Genomic DNA, 25,438 nt, shown 5'->3' on the forward strand with positions numbered 1-25,438 from the left:
TGTGATTCAAAAGCTTGTTTTTTTTTCACATATTGTACTTATTTGACTGCCTGCACTTTTAAAAATTTGCTTTTTGTTTAAATAATTTGTTTAACTGTTGTAGGCTACACACTAAAGTGCGATAGCCTTTTCTGATCGTTTGCAGTAATTTAAAGCTGTTGTAAGTGTATTTTTTACTGTTTTTGCCTTATCTTTTAAAAAAAATTCCTTGTTTCCCACCTTTCTAAGCTAGTATAGTCCAGCTTTCAGGCTAGTGCTGAACTCAGGGCTGTGATACTAGTTTCTGAGTTGCCCATACCTTACTTGGACAGAAGGAAGTTTCTCTGTTCACCTGTAATAAAGGGGACCTATCTGTCCCTGGAGGAGGGGTTCCAGCCCAGAAGTTAGTAGTTTATTGGCCATTTTGGGCTAATTTCTATCTCTTTAATTTCCCTACTATAAAAACCTTGTTTGCACGGTTTTGTGCGCTGGGCAGTGACAGTTAGCTAGGGTTAAATTATTCCCGGCTCCACTAAGTTACCTCTTCAATTTTTTTCCCTTGAAACTGGTCTAACTCTCGACCTAAGCACTCATAAAGCATCCTACAGCTCAGCACTTGCTCAGACCTAATATCAAGCACTAATATACCCTGACACTTGATTGCCCAGAAGGGCAAGGCTCTTTATTTACCCCTCACCAACCAAGCAACTAAGCAGCTCACCCTACTATTCAGGCATGACCAAAGGGCAATTTCAGGTGTACTCTCTAGTCCAGCTGGTGAATCTGGGTATCCTGAGGCAATGTTACAACTGCCTCATGTACACAGACAACCCTCTCCTCCTACCACAAAACACTAACATATGCGAGATATGCAATTATACAGCCAAACTGGAGGCTAAGCTGTCTCCACCCAAGACTGGAACAGACAGTCAAGAGGAGAAGGTTAACACTTGCACCACACCTCCAGCCACACATAGACCTACTAAACCAGCACTTGCAAAAATACACATAAATACACAAAATCATACTCAGAGACTCTAAATAAAAACCTGCAAAAGCATCAGAGTCCTCCTAAGCAGACACCCAAACAACCTGCACCTCCCGTCACAAACCAGACAACACATAAAACACAAAATCAGTGTGCCACACAATCACAACTCTTAATGCAAAAAAAATACCTAACACACTAGTAATAGGTGACTCTATAGTCAGGCACACTGACGTCCCACTCACTAGGCTGGACAAGCAGAAGGTTACTGTTAGCTGCCTGTCGTGAACCAGAATCCACCACATAACACAAGCACTCAGGTCACTCCAGAACAAGTACAAATGTAACTCTGTCATTGTTCATGTTGGTGCGAATGACCTGAGCCGTACCTCCCTGGACTACATGAAAAGAGACATGGAAGAGCTCTCTGATCATGTAGCCCAGGCTGGTATGGCCCTGACCCTGAGTAGCATCCTGACCACACCAAGAATGATACCTCAGTATAAAGAAAAAATGATCAATTTCAACAATTGGCTAAGCTTCTGGTGTCATTCAAAGGGGATCCAGTGTCTGTCAGCCTGGGACAACATGCTCGACAAGCTGCATTGCTTCACAAGAGATGGCTTGCACCTGTCTCCCCTAGGCTTTCGAATACTGGCCAAGGCTCTTGCTGCCCCCATAGTGCCTTTTTTAGGCAAGGCTCAAAAGTCAAACCCACCTCCATAAACAGCACAATTAACAAAAAACTGAGGGTGATGCTACTCAACTTCAGAAGTTTAAATCTCAAAATGCACGTGCTCTAAGCACTCCTCAGTATGGAGAATGTCGACATCTGTGCAGTAACTGAAACCTGGTTCAAGGCTCCAGAGAGCACCCCAGCACTACTGGGCTACAATTTGTATCACACGTTTTGGCTACAGAACACGGACCAAAACACAAAAGGAGGGGGTGTATCCATATTCATCAAGGATACCTGCACCTCCAGGTTAGTGCCACAGCATGATACCTCTGAGATCATCCATGTGCAACTAACATTGAGCAAATCTGCAATGCAAATTGTAGCCTGCTACAGATCACCCTCCATGACCCAGGACCACCACTCCACCTTTTTGGAGACAATGGAAAACATGAAGGTCCTACCAAACACCCTGATATTGGGAGATTTCAATTACCCTACCATTAACTGGGAAAACTACTCGAGTACAAACTCCCAGGTCTAGCGCTTCCTGGAATTCATCAACTCAAATGCCCTGGATCAGCTGGTAAACTCACCTACCAGAGGTGAAAACATATTGGACCTGATCATCACAAACATGGGCGACAGGTGTTCCACACCGGAGGTCAACCTGTCACTGGTTAGATCAGACCATCAACTAATCAATCTGGATGTACACACTCCACCACCACCCCGAACTAAGGAAACCACAGTAAAAAACTTTTCTAAAGCAAACTTCACCTTACTTAACACAGAGATGGTAAGTTTCACAGCCCCCACTCTAAAGAATAATGCTGCCCAAGATGCAGAAGCCATTACAAAAGCACTCTATGATCATCTACAAGGATGCATGGATCATGCCATCCCTAGCAAAACCAAGACTCACTCCTCTAAGAGAAGGAAACCACTCTGGTGGACCCCTGCCATAAACAGGCTATACAATAGAAGGAGGAAACTAGTTCAGAAAAAAAGCAAATCCCAAGAAGGAAAGACGTTCCTGATCAGTATCAGTAAGAAACTAAGGTCCCTCATAAAATCATCCAAGGCTAACTTCGAAGGAAAAATAGTCAAGGATTCAAAAGATAACCACAAAGCCTTCTTTAGCTATGTTAAGAATCTAAGTGGCAACTCACAGATATGCATTGAACTAGTGCAAAATAGCACAAAATATACTGAACCTACTGATATTGCCAACATCCTGGCAGATAGATTCAGTGCAAACTTCACCCCCCTCTCACCCCCAAGAGGGCCCAAAACAATACCAGAAAAGTGTAGTGTCCCGGAAATCACAGACACACAGCTGAAAATAGCCCTTTCAAAAGCCAAAAACACAGCATCAATGGGGCCAGATGGTGTCCCAGGCTGCGTCTTGCACAAACTACAGAACAAACTAACCCCCCACCTAAACACACTGTTCAACCTCAGCCTCTCCACAGGTTACATGCCCATAGAATGGTGCACAGCAACGGTTATTCCACTCCACAAAGAAGGGGTCACAACTGACCCTGGTAACTATCGCCCTATAAGCCTGACTAGCCTGGTCTACAAGGCTAGGGAGCGCATCATCATGGAATTCATTAACAAAACATTGGGAACCTCCAAACACTTGACCCGACCCAGTTCGGCTTTGTCAAGGGCAGATCATGCCTATTAAACCTGGTTGACTTCTTTGAGACAGTCATCAAGGCCATAGATGAGAGAAAGGTTATTCACACAGCCTACCTTGACCTTGTCAAGGCTTTCAACACCATTCCCCGCTCGGGTATTACAGAAAAACTCACCGGCCTGAACATAAACCCCTACATCACAAGATGGATTGCCAACTGGCTTACAGACAGAACTCACACAGTAAGAATAGCAGGCTCCAGGTCCGACTCTAAACCAGTCACAAGTGGTGTCCTGCAAGGCTCGGTCTTGGGACCCCTACTGTTTGGCATATACTTCTCAGAACTACAGGCGAACACAGGAAGACTATGGCTAACCAAGTTTGCTGATGACTGTAAACTGGGAGCCATAATTGACTCTCTGGCTGACACGACATCCTCCAAAGGGGCCTTACTGAGACAGCCACCTGGTGTCAAAGTCATGGCCTCAAGCTAAATGCCAAAAAATGCATAGTCATCCCATTTGGGAAAAACAAAACACCCACAAATTACCACATAGGTGGCAGCCCCCTTAATACAGAAGAGGTAATAAGAGATCTGGGGACCCAGGTAGATAGTAATCTCTCCTTTGACAATCATATTGCCAAAGTAGTTAGGAAATCCTTCTATGTGGCCCATTTAATTACTAAAGGGTTTGCATCTAGAAATAAAGAGGTTATAGTGCCCCTCTACTCATCGCTCATCAGACCCATCATAGAGTACAATGCCCCATTTGGGATTTATTTCACAAGACACTTCCAACAGCTGGAGAGACCACAAAATTACCTCACCAAGAGAATTACTGACCTCAAACATATGTCCTATGCAGCCTGACTGAAAAAACTCCGGCTGTACTCAATGGCATATCGCTTACTCAGAGGTGATCTTTGCCTGACTTACAAAGCCATGTCCAACTCAGAATTGATGAACATGCTCCACCTAAAGAAATCCAAGTCACTGCGAGCCACGTGCTGTAGTGAGCTAAACCTCACCACAACAATAAATAGAACATGCTGGAGGATAGATTTCTGTCACAGAGACTCCCCATGCTTTGGAACAAAATTCCAAACTACATTAGGCAGAGCCCCTCACTAACACTCTTCAAGAGAAACCTTAACGAGTGGATGGGTAACAGAAAATACACCCCTGGGATCACTTCATTGGCTCTGCTTGACAGAGGATCAGTTAATTAATCAATGAGGTGGCGAAAGCCAACACACTCTGGCTAGGCTTATAAATGCCCTTGTGCAGATAGCCTAGAACCTACCCATGGACCTATGAACCTATGAACTTGGTTCCCCAGATCCCTTATTTCATCTTCCATATTTAGGGGGCTACCACCTATGTGATAATTTGTGGGTACTTTGTTTTTTCCAAAGGGGATGACTATGCACTTTTTGGCATTTAGCTTGAGGCCATCGTTTTGAAACCAGGTATCTGTCAGGTATCAGTGAGACCATTTTGGATGATGTCTTCTGCAAACTTGGTCAGCCATAGTCCTCCTGTGCTTGCCTGTACCTCTGAGAAGTATATGCCTAACAGGAGGGGTCCTAGGACTGAGCCCTGGGGAACGCGACTTATAACCGGTTTAGAGTCAGACCTAACTCCTGCAACTCTTACCATGTGGGTTCTGTCCATGAGGCAGTTGGCAACCCATCTTGTGATGTAGGGGTTTATGTTCAGGCTGGTGAGCTTGTCTATAATACCAGCATGGGGAATGGTGTCAAAGGCATTTGCAAGGTCTGGGAAGGCTGTTTGGACCACCTTTCCCTCATCTATAGCCTTGGTAACTGTCTCAAAGATGTCCACTAGGTTTAGGAGGCATGAATTGCACTTAACAAAGCTGAACTAGGTAGGGTCCAGTGTTTGGAGGTTTCCAATGTCTCTGTTAATGAGATCCATGATGATGCGCTCCACAGCCTTGCAGACCAAGCTAGTCAAGCTTATAGGGTGATAGTTTCCAAGGTCTGTTGTGGCTCCATCTTTGTGGAGCGGAATAACCATTGCTGTGAGCCACTCTATGAGTATGTAGCCTGTGGAGAGGCTGGGTTTGAACAGTGTGTTTAGGTGAGGGGTTAGTTTATCTTTGAGCTCATGTAGGATGCAGCCTGGGACACAATCCGGTCCCATTGATCCTGTATTTTTGGCTTTGGAGAGGGCTGTTTTAACCTGAGTGTCTGATTTCAGGGGCACTATATTCTTCTGGTATGGTTATTGGCCCTTTTGGGGGTGAGAGGGGGCGAAGTTTGCACTAAACCTGTCTGCCAGGATGTTGGCAATATTGGTCGGTTCAGTGTATTTTGTGCCATTCTCCACTAACTCCAAGCAGATCTGGGAATTGCCACTTAGATTCTTGACATAGCTAAAGAATGCTTTGTGGTTATCTTTGGAGTGCTGGGCAATTTTTCTTTCGAAGCTAGCCTTGGATGATTTTATGAAGGATCATAGTTTTTTGCTGATACTGATCAGGGATGTCTTCCCCTCTTGGGATTTTACTCTTTTCTGTACTAGTTTCCTCCTTCTATTGTATAGCTTTTTTATGGCAGCAGTCCACCAGACTGGTTTCCTTTTCTTGGAGGAGTGAGTCTTGGTTTTGCTTGGGATAGTACGATCCATGCATTCTTGTCGATCCCCATAGAGTGTATTAGTAAAGGATTTTGCAGCTTGGGCAGTGTTATTCTCTAGCATGGGGGATTTGAAAATTTCCACCTCGGTCTTAAGTAATGTGAAGTTTGCTTTTGAAAAGTTTGCCACTGTGGTTTCTTTGATTGGGGGTGGGGGCGGAATGTGGCTATCCTGAGTGATTAATTTATGGTCAGATCTAACCAGCAAGGGGATGACCTCCAGTGTGGAATACCGGTCGCCCATGTTGGTGATGACTAGGTCCAATATGTTGTCACCTCTGGTGGGGGTATTGAACAGCTGATCCAGGGAATTAGAGTTTATAAATTCTAGGATATGTTGGGCAAGGGTGTTAGTACTTGAGTAGTTCTCCCAGTTAATGTTTGGGTAATTGAAATCACCCAATATCAGGGTGTTTGGTAGGACCTTTATGTTTCCCAGTGTTTCCAGAAATGTGGAATGGGGGTCCTGGGACATGGTGGGTGATCTGTAGCAAGCTACAATTTGAATTGCAGTTCTGCCCGTTGTTAGTTGCACGTGGATGATCTCTGAAGCATCATGCTGTGCCACTAACCTGGAGGTGTGGGTATCCTTGATGAATATGGATACACTCCCGCCTTTTGTATTTCAGTCTTGGTTTTGTGGCCAAAATATATGGTATGAGTTGTAGCCCAGTAACTGGAGTGCTCTCTGGAGTCTTAAACCAGGTTTCTTTTGCTGCACATATATTGATTTTCTCCATACTGAGGAGTGCCTCGAGTGTATGCATTTTGAGGTTTAGACTTCTGGCATTGAGTAGCATTACCCTCAGGTTTTTTTTAATACTTTTTATAGTTGATACCATATTTAGAAATATTTATACAGCACTCTCCAGGCTAAGTAAGGAAGTGGTGAAGATCACTTGCTTGTCTGGTGCCAGGATTCACCAGATCACACATGTACTCAAGTCCTTGAAAGTACCATTGTGACTCTGACATCGCACATATGGATGTAAATAACTAGAGATGTACCTCCTGGGACTATGTGAAAGAGTCATGATGGAGTTCTCAGACTATGTGTCCAAGACAGGTATGAACCTAGCATTGAGCAGTATTCTGCCTTCTCCAAGGATGGTACCTGAACATAAACAAAAACTAATTGACTTCAATAACTGCCTTAGCTCTTGATATCATTCAAAGGGAGCACAATATCTTTCACCCTAGTAAGATAATGGTGGACAGACTGAAATTCTTCAACAGGTATGATCTACACCTGTCCTCTATAACATTTTGTATATGGCTAAAACATGATCAAACCCCCATAGTGCCTTTTTAGACAGTGCCAGTTTGGAACAACCTTCCAGTGCAGGAGAATATAAAGCTACTACTGATCAATACTAGGAGGCCAAACAAAAACTCCACTCACTGCAATCTCTCTTCCCTTTGGAGGGCATAAACATCTGTGTAGTGACCAAGACATGGTTCAAATCATTGGACAGCAGTCTGGAGGAGTGCAGGACTACAATGTCTTTCATACATATAGATCAGCTGCTATACAGGAAGGAAGGAAAGGTGGACGTGTCTCAGTCTTCATCCAGAAATAACTCACATCAAGGCTGGTTCAGCAGCATGATGGCCTTGAGATTCTTCATGTTCCACTCGCCCTCAGCGAAGGCCCTTACAATATCTCGGCAAGTTATACAACTTTCTGTCTGACTCAGGATTATCATATCATATCCTTAAATGAACTAGAATCACTTAGCAGTAAACCCAATACAGTATTCCTTGGAGACTTCAGCTATCCAGCTATTTAATGCCATAGAACAACTTGTGAAAGTACATATGAGGGTAAATAACATCCTTGACCTTATCCTCACTACTATGGGTGAATTGCTATCTCCAAAAAAAAGAAAATTAAAACCTGAGACTTTCCCAGACCTTGGAACTTTTTCAAACTTCCCAAAGCAAGCTTTGTCTAAGTGATATCCTGGGTAGTTTAAAAGCCCCCTCAAAGCCAGAAAGCTATACTGTTTATCCAGAAACATTCACCGCCAACTTATACCCACATGCCTGGAAGCAGCTGCATTGGGCAACCCATCAAAACAAACTGCCCTGGTGGAATCACAACAAATAAGCTTTATAACAACTGGAAGAAGAAATGTGACACTGTGCAGAATATGCATTTGATTATTAAATTAAACAAACAACTTAGGAACCTAATTAAAACTACCAAGACCAAATATGAGAAAAAAAAGCAGCCACCCAGCTCAACAACCACAACTAGGACCTGTTTAGTTATATCTACAATCTGAAAGGCAATACACAGCAATGCACTGAGCTGATTATAAATGGCAGGACCTATACTGAAACTGTGAATATACAAATCTACTGTTAAGTTCAGCTCAAACACCCCCCTGTTTAAACCCCTATAATCTTTCAAGAAATATCAGAAATCCACACATACTTCCAGCTATCACACAGGACCAAATCCTGGAAGTGCTCCGAAAGGCCAAACATATGGCAACTATGGGCCCTGACAACATCCCAGGAAGAATCCTGAATAGCATGAAGCACAACTTATCCATGTCCCTACCAGCATTGTTCAACCTCATCTTCCAAATTTATTTTGTACCAAGTGAATGCAGGACAGTAACAGTCATACCGATGCACAAGGGAGGGCCTTTCAAGGACCCAAACAATCCATACATCTGACCAGCCTTATATGTAAAGCCATATGAAGACTTATCATGGAACCGATCAATAAACATTGGAACCATCCCAGTTTGGTTTTGTCAAAGGCAGGACATTCATCTGAGTGGATGTTTTGGAAACATCACAAAAGCGATGGATGAAGTGAAGACAGCTCACACTGCCTACTTTGACCTGGCCAAAGCCTTTGACACAATACCCCATTTAAGCATTGTTGAAAAGCTTGCTGCTTGCTAAATGTATTTATTTTATTTTCCATTTGATTACCAGGGAAGTCTGACTGTGTATGATGATCCCTTTTCAGTGGAGGCCCAGGGAGCAAAGTTCCATCATTTACACTGTCATTAGAGAATGGGCAAAACTTACATCAATACCCTGATTGGAGAATGAGCGTTCTCCAACAGGGTATTAATGTACAAGTAATGCCTGCTGAGAAGAACGAGTCCACCACTTCATGGCAGCTTATCAAGCTGCTGTGGAGTTCTGACTGAAAAAATGAATGGCTGATATCTCTATTCCCCCTATGAATTCTTCCAAAAACAGCAGTTACATTAGACTTATGGGTCACACTTGAAGGAAATTAAAAAGATACTGTATAAAAACTGGTATATTTTCAAAGGTAACTTGTAGATTTTGTCATTTTTAGGTGATACACCTAAATTTGTCATTAAAACAGGCAGGAACATGAAAAACCTACTAGAAAACCCTAAAAAAAGACCTTTCAAGGCGCAAAGGAACTGGCACAAAGAAATGTGGTGCATGCAGCCAGTGCTCTTATATTTTAAACAAGAAAAAGGTTGAGGTAGGGTCCTCCACAACAGAAATTATTTTAGGTGAGAAAAATTGTACATCTACGAGGGTGGTTTATCTTGAAATTTGTGATGGTTGTGGGGATTTCTATATAGGTAAAACTGAAAGATAGCTAAGAAAAAGAATTTATGAACATTTGTATGCTGTCAAGCAAGAGAAATACCAACAATGCACTATTTAAGCATACATTATTATGCCCTACCTACACTAGATTTCAGTTTGGTATCTTGGAAACTGTTCCTTTCTCTGTAGAGCAGGGCATGGGAAACAGCATTAGTGAGGAGAGAGCGAGACTTAGTGCTACAACACTCCCTGGTTTAAATTAATGTACATCTACTACCCCCATTTTAAAAAAACAGAGCATCTAATCTTTAACATTATGAACCCCCAATCTGTGAGCTCAATACATCTTTTAGCCTTATACAAGGCGCATATTTATGCCTCCTTCTACACCACATATTTTAACATTAACTTGAATTACACATACCTAGTTGGTTTTTGCATGAATTTTAGGTACAATTTTTTGATGTATTAAAACTACTTAACTTTGAATATTTCTTTAATTTCTACTGCTTAATTGATTGCGACTGATGATCGGTCATTTTGATACTTGCTTTAATATATAATGGAGTTTCTAACTTGTAAGCAATGGTTCTGAAGAAGTCCCAAGATTTGGGATGAACGTGCAAAACTGTATTTGTGTTTTTTTTTTTTAATGCATGTGAATTTTAACTAAGACTGGAGCTTGTGGTATTATTTATGACGTTTCTAAGATTCTGCTAAATGTTGGTAAACCTGCAACTTTCTTGTCTGCACAGTTTGTGAAGTTACCGGTTAGCATTGCCTAGCTGACCTAGTTACCAATGAATGTTCTACAAGTGTGTTTGCGACTGTCACTACTATTTATACCTCTACAAAAGTACTTCAACAGAAAATTACTCCCAAGAAACCAAACTCTAAAACAAGAACACTTTAATAACTAAAAATAAAAAAAAGAATAATCTAGTACCAATAAGCATAGGCTTGAGGGCACAATTGACCTTGACAATTGATTTGTTGTTTTTTACGTCCTCAATCCTGTGATACACTCATGGTTGGTGTTCTACAAAAACACTTGTCACTAGTGTGGTCCCACAGGGCTTTGTGCTAGATCTACTACAACTATTTAGCATCTGCTTCTCTGAAGTCAAATAAATATCAAGAGTTCATACCATGTTTGCAGATAACTGCAGACTGGGAGTAGTCATTAAATGTCCCACACAAATAAATGGTGTCAGATTTATGGACTAAAACTAAATGTATTTATTTATTTATTTATTTATTTATTTATTTATTTATTTATTTATTTATGTACTAAGATTTGATTATAGTGAAAGTCTGATTGGGTAGGAGCTCATTTTCAGTGGAGGGCCAGGGAGGAAAGCTTCAAAGAATTACAAAACATTTTAAGAAAAGCAATTTTACAGTCTTTAAAATAATACAAACTGTGACGCCCATGCACTGGCCTAGTAATCAAGGAACCTCAGTCCTCACCACTAGCACCAGTAATGGGGCGTCCACATTGGAAGGATAACAAGTACACACACAGTAAAGTACAATTTCTCTTAAGAGCACACAGAGATTATAGTCAGTCTGGGGCTGGTTTCTCCCCAGATCCAAAATAAGACTCGCCACTGGCACAGCTATAGGGTAGAGATCTCAGCCTAGTGGTCAAGCCAAAACCTCCATCACCCTCTCTGTCCAACCAGTGCTTCTTGTCCCTGCCCAAGTAACTGACACACACACACACACACACACACACACACACACACACACACACACACGCACACACACACACACACACACACACACACACACACACACACACACACACACACACACACACACACACTTTGAGATATGAGTTATATACAAGCACACAGACACTCATGGGGAAGGCTGGCACAGGTTCTCCAGCTATGCCCCCTTCTGCCCAGACTATAAGGTAGTACCGACAGCCACCAACCACTACTATCAGCTACAATAAAGGCCCTTACCAAAGGGTGTCCAGTTCTACTGTGAAATGTTATTATTATCGAATCGGTAAGTGTGACTGAACTTTTAAGGCTATTCTAGAGTGGCTTGTAGAGTATCACCAAATGCATGCAAGTACTCTTAAGAGCTTATATATTTCTACCCCAAAACGGTCACAATTAAAAGGTTTAAAAATATTTGATAACAAATAATAAAAACACATGACAATACTCATTATTTCAATAGAGTGGAAATAGAGAGTAAAGAAATAACAGGAAATACTTTAAAACGACATTGCAGGACAGTCTGACATAAATATAGAAAACAGCTAAACTAATCTTGCTGTTTCTATCTATCTCTAAGAGAAATACTAAGATCTAAAATCCTACTTGCAGAGCATGCAAGTGCTGGTGAGTTATTGTCAGATTAAGAACCAAATACAAAATGCAATGCTTTCTTTTTCAGATAGTCCTTAAATTGATAATACCACATTACTGATACATAATTTCAGATTACATCAGTCTTAATACTTCTATGTAAGTTTCCCTGGCTCACAGAACTTAAAATGTAACCTTCCTTTGTAATCTGCACCTGACAGGAAATCGCAACAATAAAAGTCACTTTACATGTGAAACCCAGTAATTATCTTTGTCTTAAAACAATAGAAAGAAACCCTAGCCCAGACATCCAGTATCCAAGCTTGAGATCACACAGTTGTAAAATTTCTTTACTTATCAGCTTTCTTCCAGCAGGGTACACTGTGGTTGCATTTTTGAAATTCAGCATATAACACAGTTTTATTACATTTAGTTTTCTTACATTTGTAAAAACAGCCCTGTAGATCATATTAATATTTACAATGACATAGAATTATTTATAAAATTCTATCTAGCTGGGCTGGTGGCCCCTCAGTTTATCACACAAACAAAATTGTTTAAATAATTATACTAAATTAGTCATAATCTGAAAACATTAGTTAAAAGTATTTACATGTTATGTGACAATGATTTAAAAGTTCAAAAAATTGTAGCCAGTTTATAGAGAAATTAAAGGTAAATTGGTATAATACAAACCAGAATTGCAACACAAAGTAAGAGAAAAGCAGGCTTAAGGTATATTTACAGAGAAAGCCAAGGGAGAGAAATTGATAGCGGTAAGAAAGTGAATGAAGAAGGAAGAGTAAGGAGATATAAGGTATGAATAGAGGGGATTGTGTCAAAGGCCTTGGCCAAGTCAAGGCAAGCTGTATGTACTGACTTTCCCTTATCCAGGGCCTTGGTGACAGTCTTAAAGAAGTCAACCAGGTTCAACAGACAAGATCTGTCATTGAGGAATCTGAACTGGGTGGGGTCAAGTGCTTGGAGATTGCCTATGTCCTTGTTTATGAGATTTACAATAATATGCTCCATGGCTTTACAGATCAGACTTGTCAAGCTAAAGATGTGATAGTTTACAGTGTTAGTAGTGGCACCAGTTTTGTGCGAGGGGATGACATTGGCGGTTCTCCACTCTGCTGGAATGAAGCTTGTACTTAAGCTGTGGTTGAACAGGGTGCTCAGTGGTAAAGCTAGTTATTGCTGGAGATGGTGCAGAATACAGCCTGGGATACTATCAGATCCCATGGAAGCTGTTTTCTCTGCTTTGGATAGGGCCTTTAACACTTGATCTATGGAGATGTGAGGTGCGGTACAAGTATTGGGGATGTCAAATGGGCCTTTGGGGGAATAGGGGGGTGAAGTTTGTGCTAGACCTATCTGCTAGCAGGTTGGCTAAGTCAACAGGATCAGTGTAAGTGGTACCATTAAGGACTAATTTGGAACAAACCTGGGCTTTGTCATGGAGGTTCCTGCTATAACTGAAGAAGGCTTTGTGGTTTTCCTTTGTTTCAGAGGCTAGTTTCAATTCATAATTGGCTTTTGCAGTTTTCATTGTTGATCTAATTTGTTTATTGAGGCTGAGGAGGGAGTTTTTCCAGTTTGGAATTTGTTTCTTTTTACCCTTTGACAACAGTTTCTTCCTTTTCTTGCAAAGCCTGTTGATAGAGGATGCCCACAAGACAGGTTTGTATTTCATTGAAGAGCAGGCTTTAGTTCTGTTGGGTATGGCTGAGCCCATGCAATACTACAGGTGCTTGTATACTGCATTCATGTACAGTTCAGCATAGTTGTCTGCATTCTCTGAGGGGGGGTGGTGGTGTGAAGCTACTGATACCCTCCCTTAGGGGGTTGTAGTCAGCTTTTGAGAAGTTTTTTTAGCCTGGTTATGACTGGGAGGGTTGGATGAGATAGAAACTTTGAAAGAGACAGACCGATGATCTGATCTCACCAGGGAAGAACATACTATGAGAGTGGTGCAGCAGTCACTCATGCTAGCGAGAACCAAGTCCAGAATGCTATCTCCCCCTGTGGGGGATAAGACAAGCTGGTCTAGTTTGTTAGCATTGATGAAGTAAAGGATTCATTGGGGGAGTGCATTAGTGCAGGAATAGTGCACCCAGTCTATGGTGGGGTACATACCTCTCAACCATACTGAATTTCTTGGTAAATACTAGTTCTGAGGGCAAAATATTGGGGTGCCATGAATTCCCATGTGGCTCCTTTAATTTCTGAATATCCTGTTTTTTTTTTTTAAATTTTCTTTTTTATTTGTTTACTCCTGACGTCATCACATGCAGGTCGTGTGCAATGACATCAGCCTCTACAGCCCAGTCTGTGTATGCACTGTGCACAGCATGTCTTTCTTCCCCTGCTGAGCCAGGTAAAAAAATCTATATTAATTTCCTTAACGGACGAGTCGTTTGTGTGGGCGGAAGAAACATACATGATGTGCTATTGTGCTTACTTGATTACTTATTCTTTTCCTGCAGCTGGTTAGTAAATAAATGTGTGAGTGCAGGCATAAACAGCATATATTTACTAACCAGCTGCAGGAGAATGGGACTGCATGCAGAAGCAGCTTCTTTTCTTACAGACCTTTATGTGGGCGGGAGTCTGGAGAAACGTACATGTGCTTACTTGATTACTTATTCTTCTCCTGCAGCTGGTTAGTAAATAAATGTGTTGCAGGCAGAAACAGCATATATTTACTAACCAGCTGCAGCAGGAGAATGGGACTGTAGGCAGAAGCAGCTTTTTTTCCTTGCTTAACAGAGTGACAGATGTTTATGTGGGCAGGAGAAACGTACTGTGCTTTGCCTCTTACTTGATTACTTATGTGGACAAGACAGAATATTTCCTTACTTAAGGACTGCAGGCTTAACTTATTACTTTCATTGCAGCCAGGCTTAACTTAATGGACGCGGGCAAGAGAAATGTACGTGTATTTATTTACTAACCGGCTGCCTGCAGGAGAATGTGATATTGTGATTGCAGGCAGTTACATAACAGCAGCAGCATCTTCTATTTAAATTTATGTTGTGTGATGTGATTGCAGGCAGGAGGCTTTACTTAACAGTAGCTTCCTCTTTTATGTGATGATTGCAGGCTGAAACAGCATATTTCCTTACTTAATGGCTGCAGGTTTTACTTAATAGCAGGACAGCTTCTTTTCTTAACAGACGTTTATGTGAGTGGGGGGGATGTACATATATTTACTTTATTACCAGCTGCAGGAGAATGTGATTGCAGGCACTTAACAGAGCAGCTTTTTCTTTTATTTATATTAACAACAGCTTCTTATTTTATTTATATGATTGCAGCCAGGAGGCTTTACTTGTGTGCATGTATGTATATTAACAGCAGCTTCTTTTATTTATATGATTGCAGGCAGGAGGCTTTACTTGTGTGTTTATTTATATTAACAGCACCTTCTTTTTATATGATTGCAAGCAGGAGGCTTTACTTGTGTGTGTATTTATATTAACAGCAGCTTCTTTTATTTATATGATTGCAGGCAGGAGGCTTTACTTGTGTGTGTATTTATATTACCAACAGCTTCTTTTATTTATATGATTGCAGGCAGGGGGGCTTTACTTGTGTGTTTATTTATATTAACAACAGCTTATTTTATTTATATGATTGCAGGCAGGAGGCTTTACTTGTGTGTTTATTTATATTAACAGCACCTTCTTTTTATATGATTGCAGGCAGGAGGCTTTACTTGTGTGTATATTTATATTAACAGCAGCAGCAGCTTTGTGTGTGTGTGTGTGTGTGTGTGTGTGTGTGTGTGTGTGTGTGTGTGTGTGTGTGTGTGTGTGTGTGTGTGTGTGTGTGTGTGTGTGTGTGTGTGTGTGTGTAAATACCCAGTTAGGTGTAACTGCTGGTTAGAGTCACTCAGATGCAAACTCTGTACATTACATACAAGGAGCAAGAGGCTAAATTCTCTACCCATACCACCACTACTTGTGATTCAAGGAGTTAACCATAGTTCTCAACTGTCCAAGGTTTTACAGAATGTCTGGAATGTTTGGCTCATACATTTGGTCTGTTTCTCTTAAAATCTGTGGTTTTCCGGCAAATCAGTGAGAACTGAATTCACTAAATAATGATAGCCATTTAAGTTTCAGTCTTCCTATCTTTCAGGAAACACATGGTAACACAAAACATTTTATTCTAGAAACTTTTTCTAAGATTATGCGAGCAATGTTTAAAATGTGTCCCTCGTTTTGGGCTTTTGGTCCCCCCCAATAAATGTTGGCTTTTTCCAGATATCTTGTGCTGCATAGTTCTTCAGGGGGAGAGGAGTTTGGTGTTGCTTATGCCATGTTTGCTTGTGTTGTTCATAGCGCAACAGGTAGAATGCTTCCTTTTGATGCAGAAGGCTGTGGGTTCTACTCCACAGTATGTAGAAGGATTGCTGATAATGTGTTGTACTTTTAAAGGGAGTGGATGCTGCAGTCCTGAGAATGTCCTCTTTGGCTGAGATACCTAGTAACTATGAACCTGTTATCAGTTTGCCATCTATTCCCTATTGTAATATTACTATCTTATCATTTTTTTTAATGTAACATAGGCAATTTATTCCTCAAGGGCAACAGGCACTTTATTTGTAGATGAAACAATGAAATATTAAGTTGTTTGCTAGCAGCAACCTCTTCATTAGTTACAGATCTTACAGATCTCTTTAATGTGGAATTATTTAGATGACTTTTACTTCTGCAGAAATTGTGCATATTTCCTGATATGGGTGGATTGTACATGTTTGAGTAGACTTTTATGATGGAAATGTTCTGAAATGGGCAGTTTTGTCATTATTGGTTCATGCGTTTTGTTTCATTGCTTACTGGAAAAATATTCAAAACAATAAATTTAAAATGCGCTCTAACAAGTGTGCTGTATTATAAAAGGAATGTAATTTAATACAGTCAGGAAGGTGTATCAAAGAAGAATACATGTATGTTTCATGTGCAAGGGGACTGTGATTTGAAAACAGCCCAAAGGTAATTTTTATCCGCCACTGGCCAGATGCATTTTCTTTGAATGCAGGTTTTAATGCTGTTTTAATGAATGTGACTTTCAAGGGCAGAGAAGTTTTAATGCTGTCTATTTTCATTGTGAGACCAAATTGCTTTATCAGATGTCTATTCGTGTTTGTGCTACAAAATCTAAAATAAAAGTTTTAAATGAAATCCAAATAATCATTGTAGAAGTAAAGCAGTAAGCACATTACAGTGTTTATGGTAAGTGGGTCAAAATAGCCAAGTAATGGGACATTGGAGTGACTGCAGGGGGAGGGCTTTGTATTGCCGGCCCCATTCGACCATGATTTTTTGAGGGGGGAAGGGCAGCAAACTCAAAGACAGCCACTGGGTGGCACAAACTCAAGCTATGCCATTGATCAGTAGGCCATGGATAATGACCTTTGGAGTTCCTAGCAAACTGTAATATTCATTTGCTAAGATTAGAATATTGCCTACCATTAAATGCCCTACTTTTACTACAAAACCCACATACTGCAAGTTACAAAAAACAAAAACCTAAGGTTCATCATCTTTCCCCTTCCCAGTGAACATCATTGCTACACATTTAAAAAAAATGGTTACCATTTACTACAGGGTCTGGGCTGGGGCCATATTTTCATTGTCAGTTCTTCAGTTTATGCTTTGCATTTGAAAGTTGTTATCCCACAACTCCATTGAAGTGGGCAGGGTTACATAATTATGTATGCAACTTTTATGTTAATCAGCATACAGATTTGTACAAATTTTTCATGGGCCTTTGTCCAGATTTGTGATGTTTCCAGGTTGAGAGGTATAGTGGAGTAGTTGAACTCACCACGGATCACAGTGTTAGGGGGTACCTTGATGGGGTCAACTAGGTCCAGGTCAGAGGAGTGGGTGTTGTGAGTCATGGAGGGGATCTATAGCTGACTATAACTTGGATGGGTATCTTGCCAACTGTTGATTGCACCTGGAGTAATTACAGCATATCATGCTGGCAAACCAGTCTGGAGGTGTGCCTGTCCTTAATGAAGATAGAGACTCCACTACAGTTAGTCTTCCTGACTTCATTTTTGTGTCAGAATGTGTGGAGGGAGGTATAGCCTGGTAAGGCAGGGGTGGTCTCTGCAGCCCTGAACTAAGTTTCCTTTATAACACTGATATCACCATCTTCCAGTGTGAGCAGAGCCTCCAGTGAGTGCATTTTCAGGTTAAGACTCCTATCATTAAGTAGCATGACCTTCAATTTGCTTTTTGACAGATCTTTTATGTTGGAAGATTTATCTTTGGGACATAGCCTAAAAAAGACACAATGGGAGAGGCAAGAGTCTTGGCCAGGATCCAGAATCCCAGGGGTACAGGTGGAGGCCATCTCTGGCAAAGCATTGAGGTCTGTCAGCCATGTCATCCCAGGCAGACAGATACTGGATCACTTTGGAAAGGAACCAGAAACTAAGCCAATTGTTGAAGTCAATTATTTTTTATTGGTATTGTGGTATCATTCTTGGTGAAGGTAGGATGCTGCTTAGGGCAAGAGTCATACCAGCCTGGGATACATAGTCTGAGAGCTCAGTTATGTCTCTCTTCATATAGTCCAGGCAGGTACATCTCAAGTCATTTCCACCAACATGGACAATGACAGAATCATACTTGTACCGAATGTGAACAGACATAAGTGTGTGTTGGCTGTGGTGGATTCTGGCACCTGACAGACAACCAACCATAACCTTCTCCTTGTCGAGCCTGGTGAGGGGGACATTGGTGTGTCTCACAACTGAGTTACAAATCACTAGTATGTTTGATTTATTGCTATGCCTTATGGGCCTCACTGGTTTATTGTTATGCCTTATGGACTGTCTTTGTGAGACACTGTTGTGTTGTCTGCTGTGTGCAATGTATTTGGTGATGTGTGCGGAATGTTTGTGAGTGAGTTTTGGAGGTCTCTGCTGTTTAGGTATGTTTTTATTGAGGACCTCTACATAGGTGGGTTTGTTTTGTGCTTGGCAATGTGATGTGGTGTTTGCACTATCAATTTCCTCCTCTTTGTCAGGAGTACTGACTGTGGCGTGCAAGATCATGGATTCCAGGTTACTGATGTAGATGCATTTCTTGCATATAAAAGATTTATGTTTTAGGAGAAGTGGGCTGTCAGTGAACATGAGGCAGTTACTACACTGTCTCAATATGCCTATGTCAACCAGACTGGCAGGAGAAACTGATGAGAATTGTCCAGACATAGTGTTCTGAATACTTGTGAGGACTTATGGATTGAGGGTTTTGATAAGGGTTTGTCCACAAGAGTGTAGACCACAAAAACCTTCTTAAATGTAAAATAACTGGTCTGAAAATGTAATCAGGCTACTAACAAACTGTAATAAAGCCAGCAGAATAAATCCACTTGAACACCTAAGAGCACACAGCAAAGCAAATTAAGGTAATAAAGTAGGAAGAACACAGTTACAATAAAAGCAGCTGACTAAAGTGTTTTTTTTATTTTGTTAACTGGAGAGGGAGGAAACAGAAGATAGTTCAAGATTAATAAATTAAGGGGAATGGCCTTCCCAAAATCTCTCTCTGTACACAGTAGAAAGAGCTAATGAGATGGGACTGGGAGGAGTGTCTGAAACCAAAGAAGGAAGGGAAGTAGTCCTTCCCAAATTATCAGTTGAGTAAGCAAATGAGATGAGGCTGGGAGAAGTGTCCAAAAGCAAATTTGCATCAAGGCCAGGGTGGGCAATTCAAACAGCCACCAATTTTAAGAACACAACAACACTTGGGCTGAAGGGTGTGACAAACAAACTGCAGACAGAGATCAGCAATATTCAATCGATATTCAAATAAACAAATAAACAAATACAGTACAGTTTTGTTAAGTATCACTAAAACAGAACAAGTGCAAAAAAGTATACTTATATCAGCTTTGTATATCCAGATGGTTGTAGAATCAGTCACTACCTGCTAAACAGCTCTGCTACTGAACACAAATACACAGAAATGTAACTATATCAGTAGTATAAAACAAAAGACAGACTCTCAGGCAATCAGATAAACACAAACCTTCACAGAATGTGCAGCAACCGCCATTATGAAACTGGCTGGCTTAGAGCTCAAGTGATGAACTAACCCTAGAAGCAAACTGCAGACAGAGACCACCAATATTCAATCAATATTCAATGAAACAAATAAATAAGTGCAGTATGGTGTAATAGAAGCAAGAATTGCAAAACAAAATAAGAGAAAAGCAGGCTTGTGTTATACTTAGGGAGAAAGTCAAGGGAGAGAAATTGATTGAAGGAAGGAAGTGAGTGAAGAAGAGAGTAAGAAATATAAGGTATTAATAGGTATTTGATCACATTTAGGGATATAGTTTATCTTGGTGTTGAGCAGGAACAGGGACAGTTTTTGGCTGGGAAGTTTTTCAGAATGGTTTTGAAACATTGGAGAGAAATACTGACCTGATGGATACAGATAAGGGATTCCAGCCCTTAGCAGCATGGTAAGAGTACAGTCAATGGTCAGCAGATATCATAGGTTTGTGGAGAGACAGGAGCCTTTAGTCATTGGACTGTAATGACTGACTAGAAGCATAGTTGTATAGAATGCTATCTAGTGCCAGACAAGCAGATGGATTCTGAATGATTTTATAGGTGGTAAGAAGCTGTGTATATGTTAGTAGATGGGGTAGTTCCAACAAATTTAGGCTTTTTGGTGCTACACAGTAGCAGATTCTGAAATAGGCATTTGCTGCAAATTAGCATTGCTCACATTTTGATTTTTGTGATGCCTGAAGATTAGTAAGGATTGGAGCATCATAAAGAAGTGTGCAGAGGAGATAAGTAGTAACAAGTGTAGTTTTAGTTGGCTCTATAAAGCATCCCTAGTTTATGATGAGTTTTTGTATGCAATTTTGTATAAGCAGGTCAAATTTAAGATAATCATCATCATCCCTAATAATTTGCTTTGCGGAGTGACTTCTATGGTTGTATTGTCAAGAGCACAGACCTTATTTTTTTTTTCTGTGGGAGAAGGATTTGGGTAAAAAAGTAGTAGTTGACTTTAAATTTTGTTTTTTTTAATTTCATGGAAAAGGGATTTGGGTAAAAAAGTAGTAGTTCATTTTTTTAGGGTTGAGCATGAATTATGAGTTACAAAATCATGTTTCAGTTGCTGTTAAAGCTTCCTGAGTAATTGTTTGAGGGTGTGCCACACTCACAATGTGCAAATGAGTGTGGAGTCATTTGATTGCTATATTAGGGAGGCCTAATGTGTAGATGTCTGGAGGGTATTGGTGAGAATGGTAAAGAGAATGGGATCAAAGATAAAGCCTTGTAGTACACTGGTGGTGACTAGAAGGTTTGGAGAGAGGGTGAAGTGCCATTTTACTGACTGATGAGTATTGGATAAGTAGCTTTTGCACCATAGAAGAGTTGGTGTATTTGCTAGGGTCTGATACTAGGATCTAGTCTAATAGGGAATTTGATGTCTTGCTATAATATGTGGGGCTAAACAGTTGTATGAAATCAAATACATCCATGCTACATGTAGGGAGGTTAGAGTTTATGTCCAGCCAAATAGCATTCACATCATCTACTAGTATTTTTGTTCTTATGGAAATGTTATGGATATCTATAAGAGTATAACTGCATTGTCACCAGGAGGAATGTAAAGAGCAGTAATATATACTCGTTTATAGTTGTTTAATTTCATTAAAGTTATAAGAAGCTCTGCTGAATTGAATTTTGGTATTGATTTGGTATGGGGTGAAATGTAGTAGTTCCTGGGAAATACTAAAGCAATGCCACCACCTTTCCTCTTTATACAAGCAGTACATAGGATATTATAGCTGGGAGGTGTAATTTTGGAGTTGTTTATGCTGTGTTTAAGCCAAGTTTCAGTTACATTGAGAATATCAGTCTTATGCTGGGTAATCCAGGTTTGTAGTTCAGCAGTTTTATTTCTTAAGCTTCTAACATTTATGGCAGCAAAAGTTATATTAGTGGGGTTGGGGGTTGACTATCATAGGGTTCATAGGTTTATAGGTGTCTACTAGGCTAACAACTACAAGGGCCTTTTCAAGCCTAGCCATGCATCCCAAATAATGGGTTAGAGTACTATGTGAAACAGAATTGTCTTCATGCTCATTATGTTTATTGTGAGAGGTGCAGCCAGGATTACGGCGAATGTCTCCTCCAAGAATGATTCTAGTATATACTTGTTTTTGGAGAGTATTTTTCCACCTAATTTTGTTTTGGTTTTGAGTTGAATGGGGTTAATTAGTTATGGCCATAACAGAAAAAGAGTAGATGATAATATGAGTAATAAACACTTAAGTAAAGGGATCTGTATATTATAACGAGAAGGTAGTGGGGAAGTAGGGGTCAAAAAGGAGAAAGAATGTGTACAGTACAAGGATATTTAATGGAGGTGGAGCATACCTCTCAACTGTACAGATTTCCACAGAATGTCCAACTTTTTGCCTCATATTTTTGGTTCTTTTTTTCATAAAATTGTGGTTTTCTGGCAAAATAATAGCAAATCATTAAAGACTGGAGTTAGAAAATGCTGACTGACATTTGAGTTTCGGAATTCATACATTTCAGAAAATGCATGCTAATGTGAAACGTGTTATTTTATCAACTTTCTAAGTTTGTAAGAGTAATATTTAAAAATTGTTCCTATTGTTGGGCCCTTGTCCCACTTTTATTTATTACTTTGTAAACATTTCTTGCTCTAAGAGGTTGAGAGGTATGAGGTGGAGTCTGAGAGCTGATAGAGGAAAGGTAAGAAAGCTAAACTTTCTAGTTAGGAAGAGAGTTAGTTTGCTCTAGTATCTTCTCTGGAATGTAAAGAGTGGATGGTTAAAAGGCTGGATATTGAGATCATAGGTAAAACAGGAAGAAGTGAGGATTTATTTAGCAAAAGTAGAATAAATAATGTAGAATAGATAGGTGCTGCTAGGGAGGGAAGTAAATAAATATAACATTTTTTTTCTTTGGGAAAGATTACTGGTGTACCTATATGTTTGATGGCCTGCCAATATTTCTTAGCACACTTAAAGGACTCATTTGGTAGAAAATGAAGGTAGTGTTTTTTTTTTTGTCCTGAATATTTTTTTTTTAATTTGATAGAGAGAAAAGAGACTTGGAGTTCTGTGGGCCTGCTTTCCAGTCTGGCCATAATGTATCACATTTCTTAATTTCACTTTTAAGCTCAGTAGTTAGCTATCAGCTATGTTTTACTGATTTTCATGAATTTCTTACTGGATATAGTTGGTTCTGGACAGGTGTAACCAGTTTGTAGAAATTGGAGAGGGCAGATTTAGGGGTTGTGTAATTGTAACAATATCGCATTTGTTGAGGCCAAGTTCAACCATCCAAAGTGTAAGATTTGCGTTTGCTATTGATCTGGATATGTAATTATTTCTGATTTGCTTTCATTTCTCTGGAATGCCCAGTGAGCAAAGATAATAATGCAATGGTCACTTGTACTTGGTTAGGAGCATTAGTGATTACTATGTCTGTCAGAAAGATCTTATAATATCTTGACTCATATTACTTTTTGATGAACTATTTGTGATAGATAGTTAAAGACAAGAAGTTTTTTTGGTGTTGTTTTGTCCTCGCCATTCCAATCCAGGTTTGTATATCCCATAATAATTTGTATTTAACATTTGTTAAGTGGGAAAGTCTGACTTGGAACAACGCCAATTTTCAGTGGAGGCTTGGGGAGAAATAGTGCAGATGCATGTCATTGTAATGTGGGAGGAAATCGGAGCACCCAGAGGAAGCCCACACAAACACAAGGTTGACAAGCAGACTCCAAACAGAAGGAACCCAAGCATCGAACTAGAGAACCTCTTGCTGTGAGGTGAGAGCACTATCACTGCATCACTGTGCCTGTGTAACTGGTTTGCAACTCCATATTTTGCTAGAATGTGAGTAGGATGCAAGTTTAAAAGGGATGTTCTAGCTGCTGTGCATTATCCATAAACCAAATGTACACTGATTTGGTAAATGCTATATATTTATGTATTGTTTTTCTAAATAATTTCTCAAGTATTGTTAGACTTTCCTTCATTTAAGTGTTCTGTCCTAGCCTTAAAATCACAAGTTTTAATTACGCCTAAATTCTCATTGATATTGCAAAAAATATAAAAGAAGAGTATTTAATAGGCAAGTGTGCTGGTGATTTTTGACTTTGTTAAACTTACAGATAACAATGCACGTGACAATAAAGCACTATAAGGATGGTGCAGTGGTGCAGGGGTAGCATTGTTGCCTCACAGCAAGAAGTTCTTCAGTTTGATTCTTGGCTTGGGTTTCTTCTGTGTGGAGTCTGCATGCCCTCCCTGAGTTTGTGTTTTTTTTTCTGGGTGCTCTGTTTTCATTCCACATTAAAAAAATATGTCTAGAATGATTTTCCCCAGGCCTCTGCTGAAAATTTGCTTCATTCCAAGTCAGACTTTCCAGGTTAGCAAATGTTAAATAAAATAAGGACAGTTTTTTTATACAGTATCATTACTAAGTATAGGTGTCATTATTTTAAGTACTATTACTCAAAAAAGTCATTGCTATTGCAATATAGTTAGAACAAGGATTAGTTAGCTGGCAGCTGCAATGGCAATTTTTTACTTTATTAAATTTACTGATATCAATACAAATCATAAGGAGAAACGTAGACACTGCAGGCATACAAAGGTTCTCAGTCTGCGATGAAAAGGTCATAACCCCATTTATGTAATAATTTGGTAGTAAACATTTCCATTATTAAAAATAAATACGATTATATTAAGTACCGTTATTCAAAAAAATCATGCAAAATTTGAAGTGTAGGACATTGGGGGGAATTCAATAAAGCCTTCACTTTTTGTGTGTGTGTGTGTGTGTGTGTGTGTGTGTGTGTGTGTGTGTGTGTGTGTGTGTGTGTGTGTGTGTGTGTGTGTGTGTGTGTGTGTGTGTGTGTGTAACAAGCAGAAAGGCATCTGTTCAGACCCCGTGTCAATGCCCATAGTGTACTAGGAAAAATTCCTCATTCCGGAGTCTAGACAGAAAAAAGGGGGTGTAAAACTGTAGAAACATGGGCATACATTCCCCTGAAAATGTCATACCAGATACACATATGAGCAAAACTATTATTATGGATGTCAGAAAGATTAAGGGAATAAGTGAAATTAATATTTTTTTAATAATCTTGGCATGTTTACACTATGTGCCGTAGTGTGCAAACCTGCTTAATAGAAAAAAAAATTTGAAAATAAAAGATGTTTATACTATGTGACAGAAAGGTATTATAGGACATTGCATGGGGTCCCTACAATGGAACATTGCTGCTGTTGCTAAGGTAATAGGGCTATGAAGTGTCTAGTTTCCAGGCTATCAGCATGAATATGTATGCAAATTAGGTGGATTTATTGAACAGCAGAAAGAAGTAATCATGTCCGCATTTCCATTTCTTGTAGGCTCTTAGACCATGTTGATTTTTACACAGGATGTGGCTGACATCGGGGGGGGGGGGTCTTCTAACTTCTAGGCTCTTTTAAGCTTAGGTGCACATGTTTGCATGGCTCGCTGCCTGGCAGAGCCTACTCTTAAAACCAAATGT

This window comes from Protopterus annectens, chromosome 6.part0 (assembly GCF_019279795.1).
Source record: "Protopterus annectens isolate FY-2018-M chromosome 6.part0, PAN1.0, whole genome shotgun sequence".
In the NCBI taxonomy this organism is placed as follows: domain Eukaryota; kingdom Metazoa; phylum Chordata; order Ceratodontiformes; family Protopteridae; genus Protopterus; species Protopterus annectens.